Raw genomic sequence first — 12,394 nt, forward strand, 5'->3', positions numbered from 1 at the left:
CTCCACTGTATTCCATTCTAAGGAAGGAGACCACTCCTCTGACACAATGGGTAATATTTTTGTTGTTTTCTTTTGAACTTTTATTTTGTATTAGGGTATAGCTGATTAACAATGTTGTGATAGTTGCAGGTGAACAGTGAAGGGACTCAGCCATACATATACATTTATCTCTTCTCCCCCAACTCCCTCCTCACCATCCAGGCTGCCACATAATATCAAGCAGATTTCCCTGTGCTATACAGTAGGTCCTTGTTGGTTATCCATTTTAAACATAGCAGTGTATACATGTCCATCCCAAACTCCCTAACTATCCCTTCCCCCTCATCCTTCCCCTCCATCCCCAGCAACCACATGTTAGTTCTCCAAGTCTGTGATTCTCCTTCTGTTTTGTAAGTAAGTTCATTTGTATCAGTACAACGGGTAGCATTGAGTCAGTCTTCAAACTGATCATGGTTAGTGTGTCGTTGAACCAATATGTTAACCCTGTGAATGGACTGAATGTTTTATCCCAGATAAAATGCGTGCATCTTCTGAAAACCCCGAGCAAGTGGCGCTGATGTTGGGATGGGCACATCCTCTGGTTGTTTGAGCAGCTAAGACTTCTGGTCTCACTACGAACATGTGAGGGGCCCTGTTTTCAAAAGCATGACTATTCTTTAGACTTAGAAGCACCTGTATGCATGCTTAGGTGTGTGTATAGCAAACACATGGGTTTTTTGTGGGATGAGGAGTTGTGTGATGGGCATCTGGTTTAACTCCACTTTTCATGTCAAGAAAGAAATGGCCAGGTGGCCCCCCAGATAGTCTTAAAAGCCAGGCAAGGGACAGCCCTGGGGCTTAAGTATGCAGGCACAGTGTAACTTCACGAAGACTTTCCGAATTCAACTGTCTTTTGATTGAACAAATAAAAAAGTGGTCAAGTCGAAGCACAGTGGGATTTACCTTCACCACACTGAGTGGGTGGAAATCCCATTACCATGAACAGATTTACACATGTAAGTTCGACTTATCCACAGGGAACTGTTTGCAAACTTTGTATGATGAATAATAATGATTAAAGTAAAGTCTTAGGACTGAATATTCTGTGCATATTAATGGGAAGTAGCTTCAGTTTTCATATCACCAATCTCAGAGTGAAATCTCATTTTCATTCTGGCTCCCACACTGTGCTTGGATTTTATTCAGTTAACTAATACTTAAACAGGCTTCAAGGCCATTTGTCCATAAATATTCTGACAAAACTTAGTATCAAGCAAAATACCCCAAATAAAGGTCTTCAAATACACATTATGTTATTTCATCTTGTTGTTGTTGTTCAGTTGCTCAGTTGTGTCCAACTCTTTGCAACTTCATGGTATGTTTATATATATATACATAAGAAAGTAAGTAAACTAAAGAAAAAGTTAGATTTTTCTCTGGTGGTAGCTGGTTATTTTAAGAACTGGACACTGTCCACTAACAGATGAATGGATAAAAATGATGTGGTATGTATATAGAGTTAAATAGTACTCAAAATGATACAAATGAACTGACAAAACAGAATTCAAATGAATTCACAAACATAGAAAATAAACTATGGTTACCAAAAGGGAAAAGACAAAGGGATAAATTAGGAGTTTGGGATTAACATATACATACTACTATATATAGAAGGAATAATCAACAAGGCCCTACTGTAGAGCACAGGGAAATCTATTCCATACCTTGTAGCAACCCATAATGGAAAAGAATATATATGTACATATACATAACTGAATCACTTTGCTGCACACCTGAAATTAATACTTTATAAATTAACTATGCTTGAAAAAAAGAAGTGGGCCCTTGCTCCATTCCATTTGTCATTTAAAAAACCTTTATGGGATTTTATTCATTTAAGGAAGTATTTTCCTTTTGTAGAGAAGACAATGCCTTTTTTTTCTGGGTTGAAATACTGACTCACAGAAACTCAAACTTCTTTTCATTTATGAATGATCATCAATAGACCCATAAAAAGGGAGAACTTCACTCAAATCTGTAGTCTTGAAAAAAGAGTAAAAAATTTAAATAAAGCTTGAGTTAATGGGTTTCCTATTATTGTCTGTTCCTATGTTAGCTGTCCTTCAGTCACAGTTATGGTACAAGCCACTCCTGGATCCTTTGAAATACCATCATTTAGTGAATTCTGTATAGATTTGCTATTCAATTCAGTTCAGTTCAGTTGCTCAGTTGTGTCCAACTCTTTGCGACCCTGTGGACAGCAGCACGCCAGGCCTCCCTGTCCATCATTAACTCCTGGAGCTTACTCAAACTCATGTCCGTTGAGTCAGTGATGCCATCCAACCATCTCATGCTCTGTCGTCCCCTTCTCCTCTCACCTTCAATCTTTCCCAGCATCAGGATCTTTTCAAATGAGTCAGTTTTTCACATCAGGTGGCCAAAGTATTGGAGTTTCAGCTTCAGCATCAGTCCTTCCAATGAATATTCAGACTGATTTCCTTTAGGATGGACTAGTTGGATCTCCTTGCAGTCCAAGGGCCTCCCAAGAATCTTCTCCAACACAACAGTTCAAAAGCATCAATTCTTCAGTGCTCAGTTTTTTTTATAGTCCAACTCTCAATCCATACATGACTACTGGAAAAGCTTTGACTAGACAGACCTTTGTTGGCAAAGTTATGTTTCTGCTTTTTAATATGCTGTCTAGTTTGGTCATGACTTTTCTTCCAAGGAGCAAGCATCTTTTAACTCATGGCTGCAGTACCCATCTGTAGTGATTTTGGAGCCCCCCAAAATAAAGTCTGTCATTGTTTGCATTGTTTCCCCATCTATTTGCCATGAAGTGATGGGACCAGATGCCATGATCTTAGTTTTCTGAATGTTGAGTTTTAGGCCAAATTTGTTACTCTCCTCTTTCCCTTTCATCAAGAGGCTCTTTAGTTCCTCCTCACGTTCTGCCATAAAGTGTGGTGTCATCAGCATATATGAAGTTATTGATATTTCTCCCAGCAATCTTGATTCCAGCTAGTGCTTCATCCAGCCCAGCACTTCTCATGATGTCCTCTGCATATAAGTTAAATAAGCAGAGTGACAATATACAGCCTTGACATACTCCTTTCCCGATTTGGAACCAGTCTGTTGTTCCATGTCCAGTTCTAACTGTTGCTTCTTGACCTTCATACAGATTTCTCATGAGGCAGGTAAGGTGGTCTGCGATTCCCATCTCTTGAAGAATTTTCCACAGTTTGTTGTGATCCACACAGTCAAAGGCTTTGGCATAGTCAATAAAGCAGAAATAGATGTTTTTCTGGAGCTCTCTTGCTTTTTCAATGATCCAGTGGATGTTGGCAGTTTGATCTCTGGTTCCTCTGACTTTTCTAAATCCAGCTTGAACATCTGGAATTTCATGGTTCGTGTACAGTTGAAGCCTAGCTTGAAGAATTTTGAGCATTACTTTACTAGCATGTGAGATGAGTGCAATTTTGCAGTAGTTTGAGCATTCTTTGGCATTGCCTTCCTTGGGATTGGAATGAAAACTGGCCTTTTGCAGTCCTATGGCCACTGCTGAGTTTTCCAAATTTGCTGGCATATTGAGTGCAGCACTTTCACAGCAACATCTTTTAGGATTTGTAATAGTTCAGCTAGAATTCCATCACCTCAACTGGCTTTGTCCGTAGTGATGCTTCCTAAGGCCCACTTGACTTTGCATTCCAGGATGTCTGGCTCTAGGTGAGTGATCATACCGTCATGATTATATGGGTCATGAAGAGCTTTTTTGTACAGTTCTTCTGTGTATTCTTGCCACCTCTTAATACCTTCTGCTTCTGTTAGGTCCATACAATTTCTGTCCTTTATCGTGCCCATTTTTGTATGAAATGTTCCCTTGGCATCTCTAAGTTTCTTGAAGAGATCTTTAGTGTTTCCCATTCTATTGCTTTCCTCTATTTCTTTGCACTGATTGCTGAAGAAGGCTTTCTTAATTCTCTTTGCTATTCTTTGGAACTCTGCATTCAAATAGGTATAGCTTTCCTTTTCTCCTTTGCCTTTCACTTCTCTTCTTTTCACAGCTATTTGTAAGGATTCCTCAGACAATCATTTTGCGCTTTTGCATTTCTTTTTCTTGGGGATGGTCTTGATCACTGCCTCCTGTACAATGTCCATAGTTCTTCAGGCACTCTATCTATCGGATCTAATCCCTTGAATCTATTTGTGAGCATGAGTAGAAAGGGAGGAATTAAGAGAGGAGAGAGAGATCTGGGCAGTATCCTGTTCCTGAAGTGTTCTCCGGTACCCAGAACACCCTCAGAGATTCACAGAATTGGGTTGAGAAGAGAAGGAGGAGGGTGGGAGATAGAGGTTCCCTGAGGGAGAAGAAAGAGCATCAATAGGTGGAGAGAGTGATCAGGCCAGTGATCACACTCCTGAGTAAAAGTGGGTCCTAAAGATTGGGTTCTTAAATGTACAAAGTTGATATCAAATATGTAAAACAAAGATTAAAAATCTAGAGTAGAGGTTAGACTCTTATTAAACTTACAATCTAAAAAAAAAAAAAGAAAAGAAAAAAGGAAACAGTGTAAAAAGAAAAAAAAACAGTAAAACAGTAAAAAAAGAAACAGTAAAAAAATGTAGAACAGGAAAAAAACATTAAAAAAAGAAAACACAAAAGGTATAAGATATATGTATGTATGTAGTTTGCTTCAAAAATAGGGTTTTTTTTTTTTGCAAGTTAATAGTGGGTTATAAAAATGAAAGTTAAAGGTGTAATAGAGGACTTGAAGAAAAAGGAAAGAAGAGAAAAAAAAAATTTTTTTTTAATTAAAAAAAAAAAGAAATTAAAAAAAAAAATAGTAAAAAATATATATATCCCGGACTTTCTCTGGAGCTGTTGTGAGCAGTGTGGGATCTGCTCAGTTTTAGATAGATCCTTATTCCTGCTTATACTTTTCAAGATCTATAGGTCCTTTTCAATGCAGTCGGTGTTAACTACAGGGATCTTAATCTGTTGGCCTGTCCCTTCCAAAGCGCTTCCCTCTGTTTATTTGGCTTCTGTTTGGAGATCTCTTCAGTATCTAATTTCCGCCCTGCAACAAAGCGGTGGAGGTGATCTCTTTAGGTTCGCTTGTTCAATCGTGCTGTGGGGAGGAAGGAACACTGCAATTCTGGCGTGCGTGTGGTAAGCTCGCAGTGTCTCGGCCGCACTGGGTTCGCCCCCGCTCACGGCGTGTGTGCTTTCCCCGTCTACCCTGCTCAGGCTTCAGGTTACTCGGCCGGGGAGCGGGCCCTGAGCTGCGTGCACTTCCCAGGTCTAAGCCGCTCAGGTTCAGGCTCCCGGTTACTCCACAAAGGCGCAGACTCGGTTTCGCCCGCGGCTTGTGCCGTTCCCGGTCGGAGCTGCCCAGGCGGCCAGGAGTTTGGCGAGGGCGCTGTCCCCTGTTGGGGCGGTGCGGCTTATCACCTCCCTGGTCCCCGCCTCGGTTTACGGGCGCGCCCGGCTCCGGTGTGCTTTGTGTCGGTTCTGGGGAGCTGGTCTCTGGCTGCGACCCTCCCGGCGGCTGTCGACCCTCCGGGATCTCAGGCAGTCTTTGCTTAGAAACTGGGAGCCTGTTTGCAGTTTGGTAGGGGGTGCCCTCTCTCCCTTGAATCTATTTGTCACTTCCACTGTATAATCGTAAGGGATTTGATTTAGGTCATATCCAAATGGTCTAGTGGTTTTCCCTACTTTCTTCAGTTTAAGTCTGAATTTGGCAATAAGGAGCTCATGATCTGAGCCACAGTCAGCTCCCAGTCTTGTTTTTGCTGACTGTATAGAGCTTCTCCATCTTTGGCTGCAAAGAATATAATCAATCTGATTTCAGTATTCACCATCTGGTGATGTCTATGTGTAGAGTCTTCTCTTGTGTTGTTGGAAGAAGGTGTTTGCTGTGACCAGTCATTTTCTTGGCACAACTCTATTAACCTATACCCTCCTTCATTCTGTACACCAAGGTCAAATTTGTCTGTTACTCCAGGTATTTCTTGACTTCCTACTTTTGCATTCCAGTATCCTTTAATGAAAAGGACATCTTTTTTGGGTGTTAGTTCTAGAAGGTCTTGTAGGTCTTCATAGAACTGTTCAACTTCAGCTTCGTCAGCATTACTGGTCAGCGCATAGACTTGGATTACTGTGATACTGAATGATTTGCCTTGGAAACAAGCAGAGATCATTCTGTCATTTTTGAGATTGCATCCAAGTACTGCATTGTGGACTCTTTTGTTGACCATGATGGCTACTCCATTTCTTCTAAGGGATTCTTGCCCACAGTAGTAGATATAATGGTCATCTGCGTTAAATTCACCCATTCCAGTCCGTTTTAGTTCACTGATTCCTAAAATGTCAATGTTCACTCTTGCCATCTCCTGTTTGGCCACTTCCAATTTGCCTTGATTCATGGACCTAACATTCCAGGTTCCTATGAAATATTGCTCTTTACAGCATCGGGCTTTACTTCCACCACCAGTCAGTCCACAACTCGGTGTTGTTTTTGCTTCGGCTCCATCTCTTCATTCTTTCTGGAGTTATTTCTCCACTGATCTCCAGTAGCATATTGGGCACCTACTGATCTGGGGAGTTCATCTTTCAGTGTCCTATCTTTTTGCCTTTTCATACTGTTCGTGGGGTTCTCAAGGCAAGAATACTGAAGTGGTTTGCCATGCCCTTCTCCAGTGGACCACATTTTGTCAGAAAAGTCCACCATGACCCGTCTGTCTTGGGTGTCCCTACACAGCATGGCTCATAGTTTCATTGAGTTAGACAAGGCTGTGGTCCATGTGAGTTTCCCCCTCAGTCAGTCTCTCCCATCAGGAAGCTTCCATAAGCCTTTTATCTTTCTCCATCAGAGGGCAGACAGATTCACTATTATCTATGACATTAATGAAAAAAATCCCCTCTATGATGTTATAATTCCAAGGCAAAGTTTGTGAACTAATTTTTAAGAAATTATAAGCCAATTGCATTTATAGTTTTTTAGCTCTTTTCCTTTGTCATATAGCTTTGTCTCAATATTTTGAATAGAAAAAAACAATTATTTGGTGGCTTAGATGGTAAAGAATGTGCCCACAATGCAGGAGACCTGGGTTCATTCCCTGAGTTGGGAAGATCCCCTGAAGTAGGCAATGGTAACCCACTCCAGTATGCTTGCCTGAAGAATTCCATGGACATAGGAGCCTGGCGGGCTCCAGCCCATGGTGTCACAGAGTCAGACATGATTGGGTGACTGACACTTTCACTACTGCAACAAAAGTGCCATATATACTTAGAAAAATATATCTGTATTTTAAATTTAAATTGTGAATATTTTAAGTAAACTGAAAAGCAATGCTTCTTTAAGAGCCAGGTTTTCTCCTTGAAGACTGGACACAGAGGGCTGGGGGTGACCAGTGGTTGAATGGAAACCAGGAAAAGGAAAAGTGGGTGCCAGCTGAGAGGGGCCACGGGGGAAACCATGGGATGATCCAGACTGAAACATGTCCCCTGACCTTCCTTTTCTTTGCCTTCCTCTGATGATAAGAGGGAGATTAAGTCAAGGAGAGAAGGAGCTTAGACCTAAGTGGGCCAAGTATGGACTTTTCATGGAAAAGCTGATAAAAATAAGGTCAAGGGAGGCAGTTAGATAAGAAGACTTTCCAGAAGAAAGAGTAATAGTAAGGATGAAAGTAACATAATTTCTCTGATATGCAGAATTTTCTGAGAACTTCAGATTTCCCTCCACAAATGTTTTCATGTCTTTAAACTATATAAATATATATAGGTATCAAATGACCTGTCACTTAATTTACTTAAAAATCACTGCCAGGACCAGTGTAGCCTCCATACCCTGCCCCAACTGCTGCCACCGTTGTCTGTCTTTTTAAAAATATATTTATTTTATTTATTTATTCGGCTGTGTTGGGTCTTAGTTGTGGCATGTGGGCTGCCAAGGCATGTGAGATCTTAGTTCCCTGACCAAAGACTGAACCTATGTCCCCTGCATTGCAAATAGGATTCTTAACCACTGGACGACCAGGGAAGTCCCTGCCCTTTTCTAATTGGAGAAAAAGCCAGACTGAGTACCAGGACGATACAAGGAGTAGGTCATTTACAACAGATTAAGGATGAAAGAAAATGTACTTATGTTGCTTTCTTAGTGCAAGCACTGCTTTAAAATGTTTACAAATGTGTAATCTTCACCAACCTCCTAGGAAGTAGGTACTATGATTATCTTGATTTTACAAATGAAGAAACTGTGGTTCAGAGAGGTTAGACTAGTTACCCTGAGTCACACAGCAAAGAGATGGTGGAGACAGTTCAAGCACTTAGGCAGGCTCCGGAGCTCAAGCTTGTGATTACTAACCTTTGCAAAGACAATCCTGCCCCTGGCACCCACCACACTCATGTCCATGTTTAGATTGCAGTAAGCCTCTTCCTGGATAATATGCAGAATTACAACCACAGGAGATGGCATTTTAAAACACAGAAAGACCCAAATGCTACAATCTATAGTATTATGTGGGCATGATTGGGTTAACCGTCCCCGTCCACCAAGAATCAGATGTCAGCATAGTTCAGTTGAACTGAAGTACTTATCTGATAAGAGTGAATTTTCCTTGAGTAGTTCATCAGCTTTTCTAAGAAGACAGTTAAGGAAAAGATATAGAAGGAAGTAAGTATATGATGCTGAATGCTCCCCCGGTGGCTCTGTGGTAAAGAATCCGCCAGCCAATGCAGAAGACTCAAGAGATGTGGCTTTGGTCCCTAGGTTGGGAAGATCCCCTAGAGGAGGAAATGGCAACCCACTCCAGTATGCTTGCCTGGAGAATTCCACGGACAAAGGAGCCTGGTGGGCTAGAGTCCATAGAGTCGCTAAGTGTTGGATAGGAATGAAGTGACTAAGCAGATGAACAAACAATGATGAAGAAAATTTAGTACAAAAAGTGTTGATGCCAGGAACTGAAATATACAATTTCAGATTAGCTGTATGTGGTAACAGTGTTTGCAATTATTTATTCATAGGGTTAAGGATCTGCAAACACCATGTATAGATCAGAGGCTTTTGATAAATACCAACAAAGAATTCACTTTTATGATGTAGGCAAAAACATGCATACTTTATGCTCAAAATAATAAGAGCAACTGGAGGTGTTCTCAAGCTAATAAAGAGCCTACATTCCTGAAATCTCAGCAGGCCAAGGTAATTGATCTTCAGTTATAGTTACTGATATTATTAAATACCAAAACTTTAGAGTATTTTGAACTTTGATTCTGCGTTCCTTTTAACTTGAAGTGAATTCACATTCAATCTATATGTAGCATTACCCTTCTAATGATGTTTCAGGATTAAAGAAATTCTGTCGATTAAAATCATGAAAAGGCTTCTCTCTCTAGATAAAGCAAACAGAGATACTTAGATATCCTTTCCCTCTTCTGATAAACTTTGCTTTATTGCAGGAAGACAAAACTTCAGTGTGAGCAGCCCTAATTGCTTCTCCACTTAATCAACGTCCAGTTACTTCCACTGTCTTTGACTTGCTCTTTCATCAAACATTTCTATGCTTACTTCTCATTTTGAGATAATTATAAGTTGATATGCAGTTGGAAGAGACAACACACAAAGATCCCATGGCATCTTTACTCTGATTTCCCCCAATGGTAACATCAATTTAAGCACAAAATTGCAACCAAGATGTTGACACCATGAAGATGCAGAACAATTCCATCAACATTGGGTCCTCTTGAATTTCCATTTTAGAGTTATGCTCACTTCCCTCTGTCTCTGTCCCCTCCTTCACCCTGTCCTTCACTAGTACCATCTTGTTATTTCAAGGGTGTTAAATAAATTGAAACATACATTTATTTAGCCATTCACAGGTTGGAAGAAACCTGAGTTGTTTCCAGTGTCTAAGTATTATGAATAAAGCTACTGTGAACATTTTTCTATAGCTTTTTATGTGAACATGATTTTTCTTTTCTCTAGGATGAATACCTAGATGTGCAATTGCTGGGTCATTTGAGATTTACATAATTAGTTCTTTAAGGACTTCCCAGGTGGTGCTAGTGATAAAGAACCTGCCTACTAATGTAGGAGACAGGAAAGGCAGGTTTGATCTCTGTCTTGGGAAGATCCCCTGGAGGAGGGCAAGGCAATCCATTCCAGTACTCTTGCCTGGGAAATCCCATGGACAGAGGAGCCTGGTGGGCTACAGTTCAGTTCAGTTCAGTCGCTCAGTCATGTCCGACTCTTTGGGACCCCATGGACTGCAGCACTCCAGGCATTCCTGTCCATCACTGTCTCTTGAAGCTTGCTCAAACTCATGTCCATCAAGTTGGTGATGCCATCCAACCATCTCATCCTCTGTCGGCCCCTTTTCCTCCCGCCTTCAAGCTTTGCCAGCATCAGGGTCTTTTCTAATGAGTCAGTTCTGCGCATCAGGTGGCCAAAGTATTGGGGTTTCAGCTTCAGCATCAGTCCTTCCAATGAATATTCAGGACTGACTTCCTTTAGGATTGACTGGTTGGATCTCCTTGCAGTCCAGGGGCCTCTCAAGAATCTTCTCCAACACCACAGTTCAAAAGCATCAATTCTTCGGTGCTCAGCTTTCTTTATGTCCAACTCGCACATCCATACAGGACTACTGGAAAAACCATAGCTTTGACTAGATGGATCTTTGTGGGCAAAGTAATGTCTCTGCTTTTTAATATGCTGTCTAGGTTGGTCATAGCTTTTCTTCCAACGAGCAAGCATCTTTTAATTTCATGGCTACAGTTACCATCTGGAGTGATTTGGGAGCCCAAGAAAGTAAAGTTTCTCATTGTTTCCACTATTTCCCCATCTATGTGCCATGAAGTGATGGGACTGGATGCTGTGATCTTTGTTTTCTGAATGTTGAGTTTTAAGCCAACTTTTTCACTCTCCTCTTTCACTTTCATCAAGAGGCTCTTTAGTTCTTCTTCACTTTCTGTCATAAGGGTGGTGTCATCTGCGTATCTGAGGTTATTGATATTTCTCCCAGCAATCTTGATTCCAGCTAGTGCTTCATCCATCCCGACATTTCTCATGATTTACTCTGCGTATAGGTTTAATAAGCAGGGTGACAATATACAGCCTTGACGTACTCCTTTTCCTATTTGGAACCAGTCTGTTGTTTCATGTCCAGTTCTAACTGTTGCTTCTTGACCTTCATACAGATTTCTCAGGAGGCAGGTAAGGTAGTCTGGTATTCCCATCTCTTGAAGAATTTTCCACAGTTTGTTGTGATCCACACAGTCAAAGGCTTTGGCATAGTCAATAAAGCAGAAGTAGATGTTTTTCTGGAACTCTCTTGCTTTTTCAATGATCCAAGGGATGTTGGCAATATGATCTCTGGTTCCTCTGCCTTTTCTGAATACAACTTGAACATCTGGAATTTCATGGTTCATGTACAGTTGAAGCCTGACTTGGAGAATTTTGAACATTATTTTGCTAACATGTGAGATGAGTGCAATTGTGCGGTAGTTTGAACAGTTTTTGGCAAAGCCTTTCTTTGGGATTGGAATGAAAACTGACCTTTTGCAGTCCTGTGGCCACTGCTGAGTTTTCCAAATTTGCTGGCATGTTGAGTGCAGCACTTTCACAGCATCATCTTTTAGGATTTGAAATAGCTCAGCTGGAATTCCATCACCTCCACTAGCTTTGTTCGTAGTGATGCTTCTTAAGGCCCACATGACTTCGCATTCCAGGATGTCTGGCTCTAGGTGAGTGATCACACCAGTTCATGGAGTTGCAAAGGGTCAGACATGACTTAGTGACTAAGCAACAACAGCTTCCACTTATTGAATGTCTATTTTATACATGATGGAACATTGTTTATAACTGTTTTAAGATAACCATTGAAAGATGAAATTCAATAATGCTGCTATTCCCCAAATGTATGTTCATGTGAATGCAAAATAAATTTTACAGTAATAATTTAAAATATAAAATATTTTATATGGCATGCTGACCTAATTTACTTTTACTATCTGGAGATTTTGATAAATAATTGGCTGTGAATATTGTCTGTTGGCACTGGTAAGAAATACTATTACATCATCTATGAATTTGCAGAAAATCAGGCAATATTTAAAAAATTAATGTATCTCTTTGATAGAGGACACTATTCCTTTGCCTACAGACATGTGGACACAAAGAAAATGTATGTAAATGCTTAACCTGGTAGCACAGTTTGGGCTGATGGTGGAAGTGGTTACAAATGTCATTGGATTTCAAACTAGTAGTTTGAGTTTCTTTCAGCTTAGTTTATCATAAATAGCTTTTTAGTATCTGATACATATTTACATTTTCTGGCATCATCATTGGTTTGCTCATTCATTCATTCATTTAGGAGTTTTCAACCACTTTGTGCATGGTTCTGGGACTCAAAGAAG

At 40.6% G+C, this 12,394-nt stretch overlaps 1 protein-coding gene across 1 annotated transcript in view; it reads right to left on the reverse strand.

The window, feature by feature from the left end:
• The window catches only part of XKR4 (XK related 4), a 299,743-nt gene that overhangs the window by 54,582 nt on the left and 232,767 nt on the right, over positions 1–12,394 (reverse strand). The window lies entirely within an intron of this gene.

The sequence above is a fragment of the Giraffa tippelskirchi genome, chromosome 6 (genome assembly GCF_054371585.1).
Source record: "Giraffa tippelskirchi isolate mGirTip1 chromosome 6, T2T-mGirTip1v1.2.pri, whole genome shotgun sequence".
NCBI lineage: Eukaryota > Metazoa > Chordata > Mammalia > Artiodactyla > Giraffidae > Giraffa > Giraffa tippelskirchi.